The sequence below is a fragment of the Spinacia oleracea genome, unplaced genomic scaffold (assembly GCF_020520425.1).
Source record: "Spinacia oleracea cultivar Varoflay unplaced genomic scaffold, BTI_SOV_V1 SOVchr0_162, whole genome shotgun sequence".
Classification (NCBI taxonomy): domain Eukaryota; kingdom Viridiplantae; phylum Streptophyta; class Magnoliopsida; order Caryophyllales; family Amaranthaceae; genus Spinacia; species Spinacia oleracea.
The window spans coordinates 16,055-30,550 of record NW_026614490.1 but is presented as its reverse complement, the minus strand read 5'-3'; the positions used below and the strand labels follow the sequence as shown (position 1 = coordinate 30,550).

General features: G+C 32.0%; 1 long non-coding RNA gene across 1 annotated transcript; it reads right to left on the bottom strand.

Moving 5' to 3' along the window:
• Positions 1-12,327: 12,327 nt before the first annotated feature.
• Positions 12,328-12,841, bottom strand: LOC130465368 (uncharacterized). Its single transcript, XR_008925629.1, has 3 exons — positions 12,682-12,841; positions 12,561-12,594; positions 12,328-12,387 (listed from the first exon to the last, which is right to left on the bottom strand). It is a non-coding gene; the product is annotated as an uncharacterized lncRNA (long non-coding RNA).
• Positions 12,842-14,496: the final 1,655 nt, after the last annotated feature.

The following is a 14,496-nucleotide window of genomic DNA, read 5'->3' as shown; positions in this document are numbered from 1 at the left end:
TTGATCAAATAGGTATATTCCGATGAACAAATTTGATTTTATATTGAACATTTTGTTTTTTCAGAATGTTGACTCACTATAAATGCGTTGAAAATCCATGGTTGAAGAATTATATACAATTAGAGAGATGTGGTGTCCGCTTATTCTAAGAATATTGGTCTGGTGGTGGTTACATCACAGCGATGTGAACTACCAACAAGTCAGTTCCCATGACTTGATAAGACACAAGGGTTATGTGATTTTGATCATGTTTTTTGGATGTTATTCTATTGGAGGAGCCAAAGAGAATGGTCATGACTAAGAAATTGGAAAGGTAGACCAGAAGTTCAGCTGCAAATTGCGGAATTCTTCTTCATGCGAGAAAGATTTACACTATAGAAGCATAGTTTTGTTGAAGAACAATTTCTTAAAGGGATGGCATGTTCTCAAGAAGAAATACGTGGAAAACACAGCTATAGAGAAAAGTTATTATGTGTGGAGGCCTAAAAAGATGGATTAAAACATGAAGTTCGGTTTAACAAAGAGCACTTTGGAGTGGTGTTTTTGTCAGTAATTACTGAAAGGTTTTTTATGTTTCATGCGCTTCTGTGTTTTCATCTGCATTGGGTCATTTAGTTGTACTAGATCCATCACTATTTCAGGGTTTTTTTCTTGCGAAAGTTGAACATTTAGTTATAAATATAGTAACATTTACTTGATAAATGATCACTATATTATTTCAGGTTGATGCTTCTTTTCCAAAGCCACCTCCAAAATATTTTAGAAGAGGTGCAGCTGTTGATAAAAATGTAGAATCATCGGACAAGGTAGATATTAATATTTAATTCTTTAAAGTGAATATTTAAATTTCTGTTTTTGAATGTCTTTACATTTTGTGTCAATTTTAGGAAAACAATTCAACAAATGAAACATCAAATGATTCATATGTTCATGGAAGTACTAAACCGATGCATGTACAAAAGTTAAAGCACCATTGGCTACTAAGCACCATCGGCTACTAAAGCACCATCGGCTACTAAAGCACCATCGGTTAATAAAGCACCATCGGCTACTAAAGCACCATCGGTTAATAAAGCACCATTGGCTACTAAAGGAACATCAGCCACTAAAGCAAAAAAGGATCAGCAGAGATTTGAGTATAATATCAAGAGTGCATTTGACTTGGGACTTTCACAAACACCGATGCTTACTAAAGTTCATCTGTTACTAAAGCTCCATCTTGTACTGAAGCTAAAGTTCAAGACCTATTCATGCTTCAGAAATTATTCAAGTAGTACCTACAGTTCACGGATCTATTCAGGCTGAAAAAATACTCAAGTTGGATCTAAGGTCAAGGACCTCAAGTTTCATTGGTTACTAAACCTCCGTTGGGTATTAAGGATCTCATCAATCTGCTAATGATCAAGCTTATTGAAATTTAAGTATGATGCTTTCTTAGCTCTTTTTGATGAATCAATGGCTGCTGAAGAAGCCATTAAAAGTCAATGATTTAGTAACTGTTGATTATGAGTTGAACATTTAGTTTTAATAGAATGAACATTGAGTTCAAACATTTTGAACATATAGTTTTAATAGAATGAACATTTAGTTCAAGTAGTACGTGCTCTTTTTCTGTTTGATCATTTAGTTTTAATAGAATGAACATTGAGGTCAAACATTTGAACATCACTTTTTCATAATATTTTATGTTTGAATTTTTTTTTTTTTTTTAAGGCATCCTTCTGAAGTTTATGAACATTTTAATCAAATATATTCAACATTATCTACTTTTGTTCACTTGATTTGAACAATACGTATTTGTTAATGTGTTTTCTTTAAAGGTTTGAACAATACGTATTTCAAAGTGAATATTCTATATGAAAATTTTGAGCATTAAGTATTTTAATAATGAACATTTTATTGAAATACAATAAATATCAGTAATTAATAATTGAACGTTGTATGAATCATATTGATTATTACCTATTTTTACAATGAACATTGTTTAACGATATTATCATTATATGTAACTTTCATCAATCAAGCAGTTAAAAACATTTATTTTGTATGCATTATTGATTTGGAGTATTTGTTGTGCATTGGATTTTCTACAGCAAAGGAAATGAATATTAAACATAAAGGAAATGAACACCAAGTTATATGTTTTTGAACAAACCACCAAAATACCAAAATATTGTCTTTACATTGTACTAAAAATCTATCTATTGTTTGTTAACCTTGAAATACTATCTGCTTAATTTTTCATTAACTCCTCCATGCTTCATTTATGTTTGACTCATGCATTTCATTTTGCTTTGAAAGCATTAGGAGACCACAGAAAGTGACACGAAGCTTCCTTATTTGATTTGTCTGTATATCAAAAATAAAAATAAAAAAATAAAAATGTTTTATAAAATCCAAATATTAAATTATAAATTTGAGGAATATAAAGAAATTCAACAGGCAGAACAATAAAACAGAAAAGACCAAAACAATAAAAATAAATGAACAAAATACAAAAGAAGAATGAACAAAATTCAACTTACATCATTTGCCTTCAAGTCACATATCCATTCATGTTCTGGATCACCAGTATAGGTCTCCATGTGCTTCATGACATACACACCGCAGTTTGTATAGTCTTTCATGCTTCTCCATTTCATCTTGACCAAATTCATTCATACTTTTGCATTGGTTCTACCTCATATCCAAATGTGCCCATATATTTTGCAAAAGCATCCAACTGGAATTTATGTTCATAAATGTAAGATAATTATCTACGATGTTTCAAATATACATTTTATGAATGATTTATTTCTTACCACAACTTCTGGGTGTCCCTCATATTTATCCTCAAATTTTACATTTCTTGGTAGAGGCCTGTTGTCAATTACATCCACAGTTGCATTGTAATGGTTGATGACTAGGAGATAGAAGTGTTTTGCAGCAAGAACAGGGATGAATATCTGAAAAAGAGGTAATTATTTAACTTAAAAACAATGAACAAATTACAAACATTAAAATGAACATTAAAGTTTGAAGAATGGGTTAGTAGTTATATAGGTTACCTGTTTAAATTGATGAATGTTTTTGAAATTATAGTTAACCAGTTCTTCGTTAACCCTTCTGTTAAAATCCTCAAGCCTTTTTTCGTAGGAGGATCCTGCTGGACACACCTTGTTTGTGCACATAATATGCTGCATTTAAACATAATCAACATTCAATTATAAATATATGTAAAATTAGTTACAATGATAATGAAAATTTCAATTTAATCATTGTAATTTTTATCTTAATTTTGTAGAACATTATTATTTCAATAATGAATATTGTATTCAAAATTTTGAACATTATGTATTGTAATTATGAACATTCTATTTAATATATTAAACATTACTTGTTTAATATTGAACATTCTTTTTAAGAAAATTGATCATTTTATATAAACAAAATGAACATTTTAAATAACATCAATTATTATACTTACATATGGAACTGTTGAAAGGAAGAGTTTATCTTTATGGCCCTTTGCATTTAGATACTTTGACCATGAATCAATCACACAGTCAACCACTTCACTTCATCAACCAGTGTTTTCATGTCCTCTCTATTGATGTAGTTGTATCCATCAAAATAAAGAACCTCACTACAAACAGGAAGTAAATTAGGAGAAGTATAAGAATTTAAATTTTAAATTATTTTTACGTGAAATTAAAGAAAATACCTGTTGTCCTGACCACTTAAGACATAATCTGCTAGGCTTTGATGCATTGTGTCCAGATTTTTGAACAAGTCTCGATACTTGACCAAATATGGAGAAGAGAAGGCAGCGGTAGTTTGTGAATCCTTTGAGGTCTTTTTCCTTTGTCACCTTTCTCATTTCTGTATATACAAAAAATTAACAAAAAATCAACATAATTATAAATTGAACATATAAGATTAATAATATGAACATATAAGATTAAGAGTACCAAAAATTTAACAAAAAATCAACATAATTATAAAATGAACATATAAGATTAAGAGTATGAACATATAAGATTAAGAGTATGAACATATAAAGTAAAAAGAATGAACAAAAGGTACAAAAAGAAAGAACATAACATTCAAAAAGAATGATCCAAAAAAATTAACAGGTTTGAAAAGATAGAACAAAAACTAGAAGAGTATGACATATTATTATGACATTTAAATAACCAAAACATTATTATGTCTTTAAAATAGTTTTCATAATATAACCAAAGTTTCACAAATACTAATTCAGTTTTAATACAGTTAAAATTTACCCTTCTCCTTCATCTTCTTTTTCTCCTTGTCTTCAAAATTTCGTCCAATTTCAAATCTGTTTTTGTGCTTGAAATTAATGTTGATATTGAGACTTCATTCAATGGAGTTTTGGTGAAGGAAGAGAAGATTGTTCTGCACCAACAGATAGTTCAGCTTCCACTGGTTGTTGCACCTGCGACTGTGTAGGAGTATGAGGTTCTGCTGGCTCCTCAACCATTGTTGTGCAACCGTGTTCTCAAGCACTTGTGGTTCAGCACTTTCATTTTTCTTATTTTTTGCAGGCTGCTCTCGACCCCATCTGGTGTAACCTTCTTCTCAATCACTTGTGGTGCAGAACCTCTTCATTTCTCACTTCTGGTGCAGGCTCCTCTTCAATTACATTAGTTACAGGCATCATTTCTGATACATGCAACTCAGGCTCCACTGTAGCTTCATCCGAGCTCACAATCTTCTCTTCTTGTACAACAATCTCCTCCACTGTTGTTTTGGTTTTTCTGAAGCTGGTTTCACTTCTGATTCTGCTTGCATCATTTCTTAGCTTTTGCAATTTCATTTTCTTTTTTCTCTCCTCCCTTCTTGTTTTAGATTCAGCATAGCAGAAGCCAAAGATTCATCTATTTCTTCAAGTGACAAATTTGGCGTAGAGGTGGATGTACCAGCTTTCTCACGTTTCAACTTGTCATCATCTATTATCGGTGATGGTGAAAGTCCCAAGTCGAATGCATTCTTGATATCATACTCATATCTCTGCTTATCCTTTTTGCTTTGTTTTTTCCAGCTCAATTGCATCCAACAACTCTTTTTCTTTTTCCAACAGAGCCTTAATGAAGTCATCAGACCACTCATCTTGGCTTAATGATGGTTCTTTTGCCATTTTTGACAAGAACTCTTCCACTTTAGATACCAACTCATTTCCTGGGAAGAATTCTTGCGCCTTCTTCAGTGAATCAGAAAGCTTTGACAAATTGTCACCAACAGCTTGAATATACCGACAAACTCATCCATAAACTCCTGTGTTTTAAAACCCATTGACATATATTAGGGAATAGTAAACTTTTAGGTGTTTCAGTTTGAACATTTAAAAGTAAAAGTATGAACAACTATATATACTGAATGACACTTGTGCACATATACAATATATAAATAAATAGGCTTGAACACTTATTTTTTATCATTTATTGATACAGTTTGAATAAATAACTAAAGAAGTTTGAACATTTATCTTATATATTGCACTAATTCTTCATTATGTTATGTTATGATATGTCTTAGAGAGGTATGAACATTATATGCAAAATAAAGAACATTTAAGCAAAGGGTTATGAGCATTTATTTATATATGTTCTAAAAATATTATTTAACATATTAAAGGAAGGAACATAAAATAATATTACCCATATTTATATTTGGCAGAAGAATAAATTTAATCTATTAGAATTTGATGTATTTAATAATACCTTGCGAGTTTGTTTTTCTTCAATATTGATTTTGGGTAACACCTTCCCAATCCAAAGCCACTTTCCTCCAATTTATTCCGTTTGTGTCCTATTTCCTTTGTCCAGCAGGACACAAGTGGAATTCGTCTGGAGGAAAAAGTTCATTCTTTGAACTCTGTCAAAATAGAAAATCTGACATACAAAGTATAAGTGTTAGAAAATCCCTAAGATTGATCAAGTACATTAAAATCATCAATTTAGAAGGTGTAAATGAAGTTATACCGTCAATAACGGCAATGGTCCTGTGAATGTTGCTTTGTCCTTTTGTTCAGGTTTTTCTTATACTGTGCAGTAGTTGAGAGCAGTGCCTCCCACACATACTTGCACCAATTCAAGTTCCGGATCTGCTCATGATTCATCATTGAGAACAAAAATTTGAAGTATGCTTGGTTTGACAACGTGCTCTTGATCAACGTGTTGACAGTGACCACCAAGAAGCTTGTAATGAAATTTGCATCCGGTCCAGCCTCAATTTGGTCTTCTTGACTGTAGTACTTAAAATTTTCTGAACTGATGGGACCTTATTCCCAAAGATCTTTTTCCAACTGTTTATTTAAATGAGCAAAATTTAATTAAGATAAACATTCCCAAACAGAAGAACAACCAATATAAAAAGAAAGAACAAACTCAACACAACTATGAACAATTATGAACAATTATATGAATCAGGGTTATAGAAAAAGACAAGCATAGACATATGAACAAAATTTAATTAAGAAAAACAAAATTTAATAAATATGAACAAAATTTATTTAGGATTCCACTTTTCATGTATTACTGTCTTCTTCCATCTGTTTTTGTTAATGAACAAATTTTAATTAGGAAAACATTTTGAACATAAGACTAAAACTTTGAACATAAAGGAAAAAAACTTTGAACATAATGGAGAAAAGGTTTGAACATATTGGAGAAGCTTTAAACATATTAGGGAAATTTTTTGAACATAATTGATAAAAACTTTGAACATGAGAAGGAAAAACTATGAATAATTCTATGAGAAACACAGAAAAAACTTTCTCATTATAATTGTAGTAAAACTTTCAAATTCTGAATGTATATTAAGCCATACACAATTGAACAAATAACTTTAAGAAAAAGAACATTTGTAGTACATGCATATGCAGGTTAGATTTTTGAAGTCTATAATATATTAAAATATAAGTATAGATTTAAGATCATTTTACCTTGCCATGAATGCAGAAAACACTTCACTAGCCTTGTCAGACTTGCCTCACTATGTCTACTTCACCGCTAGGAAGGCCATATATCTTTTTCACGTCCTCAAATTCTATCAGGGATTTTCTCATTCTTCGGCAGATAAAGATATTGGCTGTTTTCCTCAAAAGTTTTACATAGCCATGTAACAAATTGTTGGGATGAAGTAGGTAGCTGGAAATCTAGCAATGCTCCTAGACCGATATTCCAAACGGTCCTCCTTCTTCTGTTCATTCATCATGGAAATGAAACTGATGAATTTTCCATGTCCTCCTCTAACTCCAGTTTTTTCTTCCTCTTCTTCTGCTACTTTTTCCTTGGTAAACAGCAATTGATTTCTTTGGTTTCTTTTTTGCAGGAACTTCTTTGGTAATCATCGCCAAAGGGGAAACCTCCCGTTCCACAATTAAAGCTGATTAACAAACCAAAATTAATGATGAATATTGTATTTCAAAATTTTGTAGAACATTCATTATTTCAATAATGAATATTGTATTTCAAATTTTTGAACATTATGTATTGTAATTATGAACATTCTATTTAAATATATTAAACATTACTTGTTTTACTATTGAACATTCTTTTTAAGAAAATTGATCATTTTATATAAACAAAATGAACATTTTAAATAACATAAATTATTATACTTACATATGGAACTGTTTGAAAGGAAGAGTTTATTTTAACCTTTTTCTATATTTTCTTCCTTCACTTCATATTCTTCATCAGTTATTTTCCTTTTTGTTTTTCTTTCAGCAGGTAGGTTTGCTTTTGCTGCTTTTCTTTTGATGCTGGAAAAGGAACACGTATAAGTAAGTTTTAATAACAATTGTAGAATTTTTAATTTTATGGAGAACAAATAAATTTAATTTTACCTATTTTTTGTCTTTGTTTTCAAACTGAACCAACCTCTCTTTCACCTGTACTGTTTTCTCTGTTGGAGAAGAACATACAATTAAGAAGTTTGATAAACATGTAATACAATGTTTAATATTTAGTATACTAAATATACCTTTTGGCATCTTGTTTTGTTCTTTTTCTTCTTCTTCTTCTTCCCTATTCTTCATCTTCCTCATCTTCCTCATCTTCTTCCTCTTCTTCCTCTTCTTCCTCATTTTGTTCTTCCTCCTCTTCTTGCTCTTCTTCATCATTTCCCTCTAACTCCTCTTCTTCTGAACCTCTTCTTCTTCTTCCTTTCTTTTTTCATTTTCCTTTTTCCTTTAACATTGACTTTTGCAAGTTCTGTGAACAGAACAAAATAGTAAAAATGTTTGAACATATTACCCAAAAACTTTGAACGAAATAGTAAAGCTTTGAACATAATGGAGAAAACTTTGAACTTAATATAGAAAACTTTTGAACATGATGGAGAAAAACTTTGAACATATAACCAAATAGTTTGAATAACTGTGAGATAAAAACAGAAAGAATTTTATCCAAACAAAAATAACATTTTATGATAACCCAAATGAACGTTCTTTGAAAAAACTTTGAACAATGTTAAATGTAATACCTGTTTTCTGTTCTTCTTTCACTTCTTCAATATCATTATTCTTATTTCTTTTCAATGCACTCCTAAGAGGAAGAATTCTTCCCTTAACAGGTGCTTTTTTTTTCAACTCCTGTAAAAAAAATTACAATGTATTTAACATATTAAACATTTATCAATTATCTTAAATTATTTTTTAACAAGGTTTTTTTGTAAATATGTTTACCTTTTTGTTTTTTTATTTTTATTATCTCAACATCCAAGGCTCATCCTCATCTTCTTTCTCAGCCGCTTCCTTTTCTTGGAGTATTTGTTACTTTGGAAGTAACTCCAGAAACATCTACATTATTAACAAATACTAAGTACAACTTACATAATAATATATTTTGAATATTTATTGAAATAAGATTGAACAATGTAAATAGTTACCTTTGCCTTCAAATTCTTCTTTGCTAACTACTTCAGCACCAAATTTTGTTGCACTTTCACCATTGATCTTGTACTTCTTCTCGGATTGTATGAATCTGATATGTTGTGCAACTTCTTTGTAGTTCTTCATCCATAGTAATACTTAGAATGGTGTTCTTCTTGGTAGCTGTTGTCTTCTTTCCTCTTTTGTGCCTTTACCACCAATGGTTTGAGCTTCACTCTCTGAAGCATTACATTTTCAACCACCATGGCAATTGCTTTTGTGGCATCATCGTCTTCTTTTTTCTTCTCATCATCTTCTCTTTTCTTTCTCTCAGCTTCTTTCCTTTCCGCTTCCTCTATCAACTCTTTGTTGTTTTTAGCCATAAGCTGGCTCATTTTTTCTTCATATTCTTCTTTCTTTCTCTAATCCTTCTTCATTGCTTCAGCTTTATCTTCTTCTTCCTTCTTCTTATTAGCCTCGATCCTCTTGTTTTCAGCTTCTTTCAGCTCAGCTTCTCTTTGGGCATCAGCTGCAGATGCCTTCTCCTCATCCAGTTTTTTCGCTTCTGCATCAGCTGCAGATGCTTTTCCTCAACCACTCTTTTGGCTTCTTTCTCAGCTGCAGACGCCTTTTCCTGAGCGACTCTTTTGTCTTCTGCATCAGCTGCAGGTGCCATTTTCTCAGCTTCTATTTGTGCTGCAACGGCAGCTGTATCTATCCTTTTGTCAGCTTCTTTGCTGGCCATTGCAGCAGCAGCAGCTGCAGCTACCATTTGTGCAGCCTTTTTTTTGTTGTTCTGCTTTATGCTCTTTGCTAAAAGTTGTTTCAGTAAGTTGTTGCCCCTGATAAACAAAGAACAAAAAAATTCAATAAATTAAAACGACAAATGTGTGATCATATATATGAAAACGTATGAAAATATCATTTATATATAAAGTTACAAATAAAGAAGAAAGAAAGAGTTGTTCAATAATAAAGAATAAACCATATAAAATAAAGAACAAACAATTCCAAATGAATGAACAAACAATGAAACCATTATGAACAAATATGCAGAAGAAAATGAATTGTAAAAAAATGCCAAATTCTACCTATTTTTGTAGCAATCTTTCTTTGTACCAAAGATTTTGAAGACTCTTCTTGAGCTTCTTCACTGTTATTTGAATAATATATTTTTAATATACATGCTATTTTATATAAAAATTATGAACGATTCAACTAAATTGAAAATTCATATTAATTTTTACCTTGATGTTTTTTGAACTTCAGGCTGTGATTTTGACGAAGATTTCTTATCTCCTTCACTGTAATTTGAATAGTAAGGTGTAAACGTACAAGTCATTTTATATAAAATTAATAAAAAATTATTTAAAAAGCTAAAAATGGACATTATATTATACTGTGAAATTTGAACCCATGACTAAAAACTTGAACATTAGGGTAAAAACTTTGAACATAAAGGTAATAACTTTGAACAAAATGGAGAAAAGTTTTAAACATAATAGGTAAATTTGAACATTTGACTAAAAACTTTGAACATAAAGGTTAAAAACTTTGAACAAAATGGAGAAAAGCTTTGAACATATAACCAAATAGTTTGACTGAGATATAAACAGAAAGAAAGGCTTTGAACATATGACTAAAACTTAGAACATAAAGGTTAAAAAATTTGAACGAACAATGGAGAAAAGCTTTGAACATATAGGAGAAGCTTTAAACATAATAAGTAAATTTTTTGATCATAATTCATAAAAAACTTTGAACACAAGGAGGAAATTTTTTGAACATAATTCATAAACGCAGATGAGATAAACTTTCATTTATGAATGAATATTAAGCCATACACAATTGAACAAATAACTTTAAGAAAAAGAACATTTATATTACATGCATAATGTAGTAAAAAATGGACATATATTATACCTCAATGGTTTTTGAACTTCTGTCTCAGAAGTTGTACATGCTTCCCATCTCCTTCACTGTATTTTTATTAATATGATGTTAATGCACACAGTATATTATATAATATTAAAATCATTCAAATTTAATAAAAAATTGATATTATCTTATACCTTAATACTTTCTGAACCTCTGGCTGGGATTTAGTTGGTCTTCGCTTAAATTTGAGTATTAACCTTGTGGTTGTTCTCTAGATTTTATAAATTTATAACTAATGAGTGTCCAGAGCAAAATTCAGTTTGAAGAAATGAATATTTTATGAAAACAAAATGAACATTTAACATAAAAACAGTTATCATGAGTTTTAATAATAAAAAGGACTGAAGAAAATGAACAAAAGTTCAAACATTGAAATTATGAATATAGTAGTTGAAATAATTGAAGATTTCTAAACCAACTTAGTATATCAGAGTAAATGAACATTTATTAAAAAGAATTGAATATTTTAGCAAAATAAATTGAACATTTTTCGCAGATGAGTGTAGATTTAAAATTTTACTGTAGAAAAATTGAATATTAGTACAAAGAACATTTCCATATGAAATAATACTAGAAATAATTCATAGTATATTCCAAACAAAACTCTGTAACAAAATATATTCCAGAAAAAAAATTGAACATTGTATAAAAAGAAAATGAACTATCAAAATATATTGAATATTTTGTAAAAAGAAAATGAATATTTTACCAAAATATATTGAACATTTTGGAGACAGACAGTTACCATGATTTCTGGATTTAGTTTTTGGACATATGAATGAACAAATGTTCAAATTATTTTAATTATATATGAATGAACATTCGAAATAATTCAGTATTCCTAAAGAAAATCTCAGTAGACCAAAAAGGATATCCAGTTTGGAATATATGATCATTTTCCAAAAGATATTGAATATTCTGCTATAATCAATTGAACATTTTGCATAAGATAGTTATCATGAGTTCTAAAGACTTAATTTATTTTACAGAGGAATGAACAAAACTCAGTGGACCAAAATGAATATCTAGCTTAAACAATATGAACATTTTACACATAAATTGAACGTCTAACATAAGATTAGAAAAAACTCAACAAAAGTTCATCACATTTACATTATTATAATAATATTTAAATTAACTGACATTCCCAATCCAAATTTCAATCATCAATAAGATTATTGTTAAATCTCTATGAATATGAACAATGTATCATTAATTTGTATTTGTATTGTATCAAATGTCAAAAACGGCACATTCGCAAATTAAATAGAAATAGATATTCAAAAACATAAAAATTACTTACTGGAATGTGTCTATTTGCTTTTCAGCTTCAATTTCCTTCTCAATTTTCGTATTTTCCAGTTCTGTGATCAAAAAACCAATAGTTAGGGTTTGGTTAAATCATCACGCAACGAAATGAACATTAAATTAAAACGATTGAACATTAACATAAAATTGATTGAACATATGTAAATTAAAATGAATTTATCTACGAAACTTAAATAACTTACTCCTTCATGTCTAGTTGCTTTGCATTCCCGATTTTTTGCTCTTCACTAGATCTTCCAGTCCTATAGCCAAAAAATCAGAAGTTAGGGTTTGCTAACATCATAAACCAAAAAATTGACCATTATAATGAAATTATTTGAACATTATAAAGAAAAATACTGAAAATAACTGAATTAAACAAATATTTAAGTAATAAAACAGTTGCATGTTCGAAATCTGAAATTAAATTACATACGTTTCCTTTTTTTCTTTCGGCATCTTCGTTTTTTCTGAAATAGAACGAAAATAAGCAAAATTAGATTTCATTTTAGTTCGAAAACAAAATCGAAACATCAGAATCAATTGTAATTACTTACTTTTTGCTTTTCGGTGGATTTGTGAAGCTTGTTCATGTCAATTTCGTCACGAACATCCATTTTCTCTTTTTTTTTCAGTAAAAAGACGTCACAGATTTCTTCTCTTGATATTTTGTGGAAATTCAGCTTTAATAATGAAGATTAGTAGCGGTTTGAAGAGAGAGAAGTTGATTGAGGTGGTTGCAGGAAGTTTTAATGACGGTTTTAAGAGAGAGGAAAACAACGAAGGAGAAGAGTGGGCAGAGGAGAGAGAAAATTTTTTGCGTGCTGAGAATTTGAACGGTTTTCGAAATGATTTTCCTCTTTTTTTTTTGTATTTATAGCCATTCCTGCACGAAATTATTACCCTCACGTGCCACTTTTTTTTTCAAAATTAACTACCCGCGCGTGGGATTCACGCGCCTAACAATGGCAGGGGGTACAGCCAAGTTGGCTGTACCTGGTATTTTACCCAAACGACGCTGCGCGTCGTTTTGGGCAGGGGGTACAGCCATCTTGGCTGTACCTGGGTATAGCAATTAGGGATATCCCTACGACACCACACATGCCCATGACATTAGAACGGATTGAAAATTTTGGATCATTCGACGGATTTGACGCATAATTTTTTGTCCGAGACCCGATTTGACGCGAAAAATTATTTTTTTGAAAAAAAAAAAATTCTAAAAAATTCTAAAAAAATTCTAAAAAAATTCAAAAAAAAATATAAAAAAAAAATTTTTTTTGAAAAAAAATTTGTTGGCTCTAGCAAGGGCACGACATGGCCCAAGCAAGGCAAGGTATGACCCAAGAAAGGCAAGCAAGGGCACGACATGGCCCAAGCAAAGCAATGAATGACCCAAGAATGGCAAGCAAGGGCAACGACATGGCCCAAGCAAGGCAATCCATGACCCAAGAAAGGCAAGCAAGGGCACGACATGGCCCAAGCAAGGCAAGACATGACCCAAGAAAGGCAAGCAAGGACACGACATGGCCCAAGCAAGGCAAAGCATGACCCAAGAAAGGCAAGCAAGGGCACGACATGGCCCAGAAAGGCAAGCAAGGGCACGACATGGCCCAAGCAAGGCAAGGCATGACCAAAGAAATGCAAGCAAGGGCACGACATGGCCTAAGCAAGGCAAGGCATGACCCAAGAAAGGCAAGCAAGGGCACGACATGACCCAAGCAAGGCAAGGCATGACCCAAGAAAGCCAAGCAAGGGCACGACATGGCCCAAGCAAGGCAAGGCATGACCCAAAAAAGGTAAGCAAGGGCACGACATGCCCAAGCAAGGCAAGGCATGACCCAAGAAAGGTAAGCAAGGGCACGACATGGCCCAAGCAAGGTAAGCATGACCCAAGAAGGCAAGCAAGGGCACGACTTGGCCTAAGCAAGGCAAGGCATGACCCAAGAAAGGTAAGCAAGGGCACGAACATGGCCCAAGCAAGGCAAGGCAGACCCAAGAAAGGTAAGCAAGGGCACGACCTGGCCTACAGCAAGGGAAGCATGACCCAAGAAAGGTAAGCAAGGGCACGACATGGCCCAAGCAAAGGCAAGGCATGACCCAAGAAAGGCAAGCAAGGGCACGACATGGCCAAGCAAGGCAAGGCATGACCCAAGAAAGGTAAGCAAGGGCACGACATGGCCCAAGCAGGGAAGCATGACCCAAGAAAGGTAAGCAAGGGCACGACGTGGCCCAAGGCAAGGCAAGGCATGACCCAAGAAAGGTAAGCAAGGGCACGACATGGCCCAAGCAAGGTAAGCATGACCCAAGAAAGGCAAGCAAGGGCAGACTTGGCCCAAGCAAGGCAAGCATGACCCACGAAAGGTAAGCAA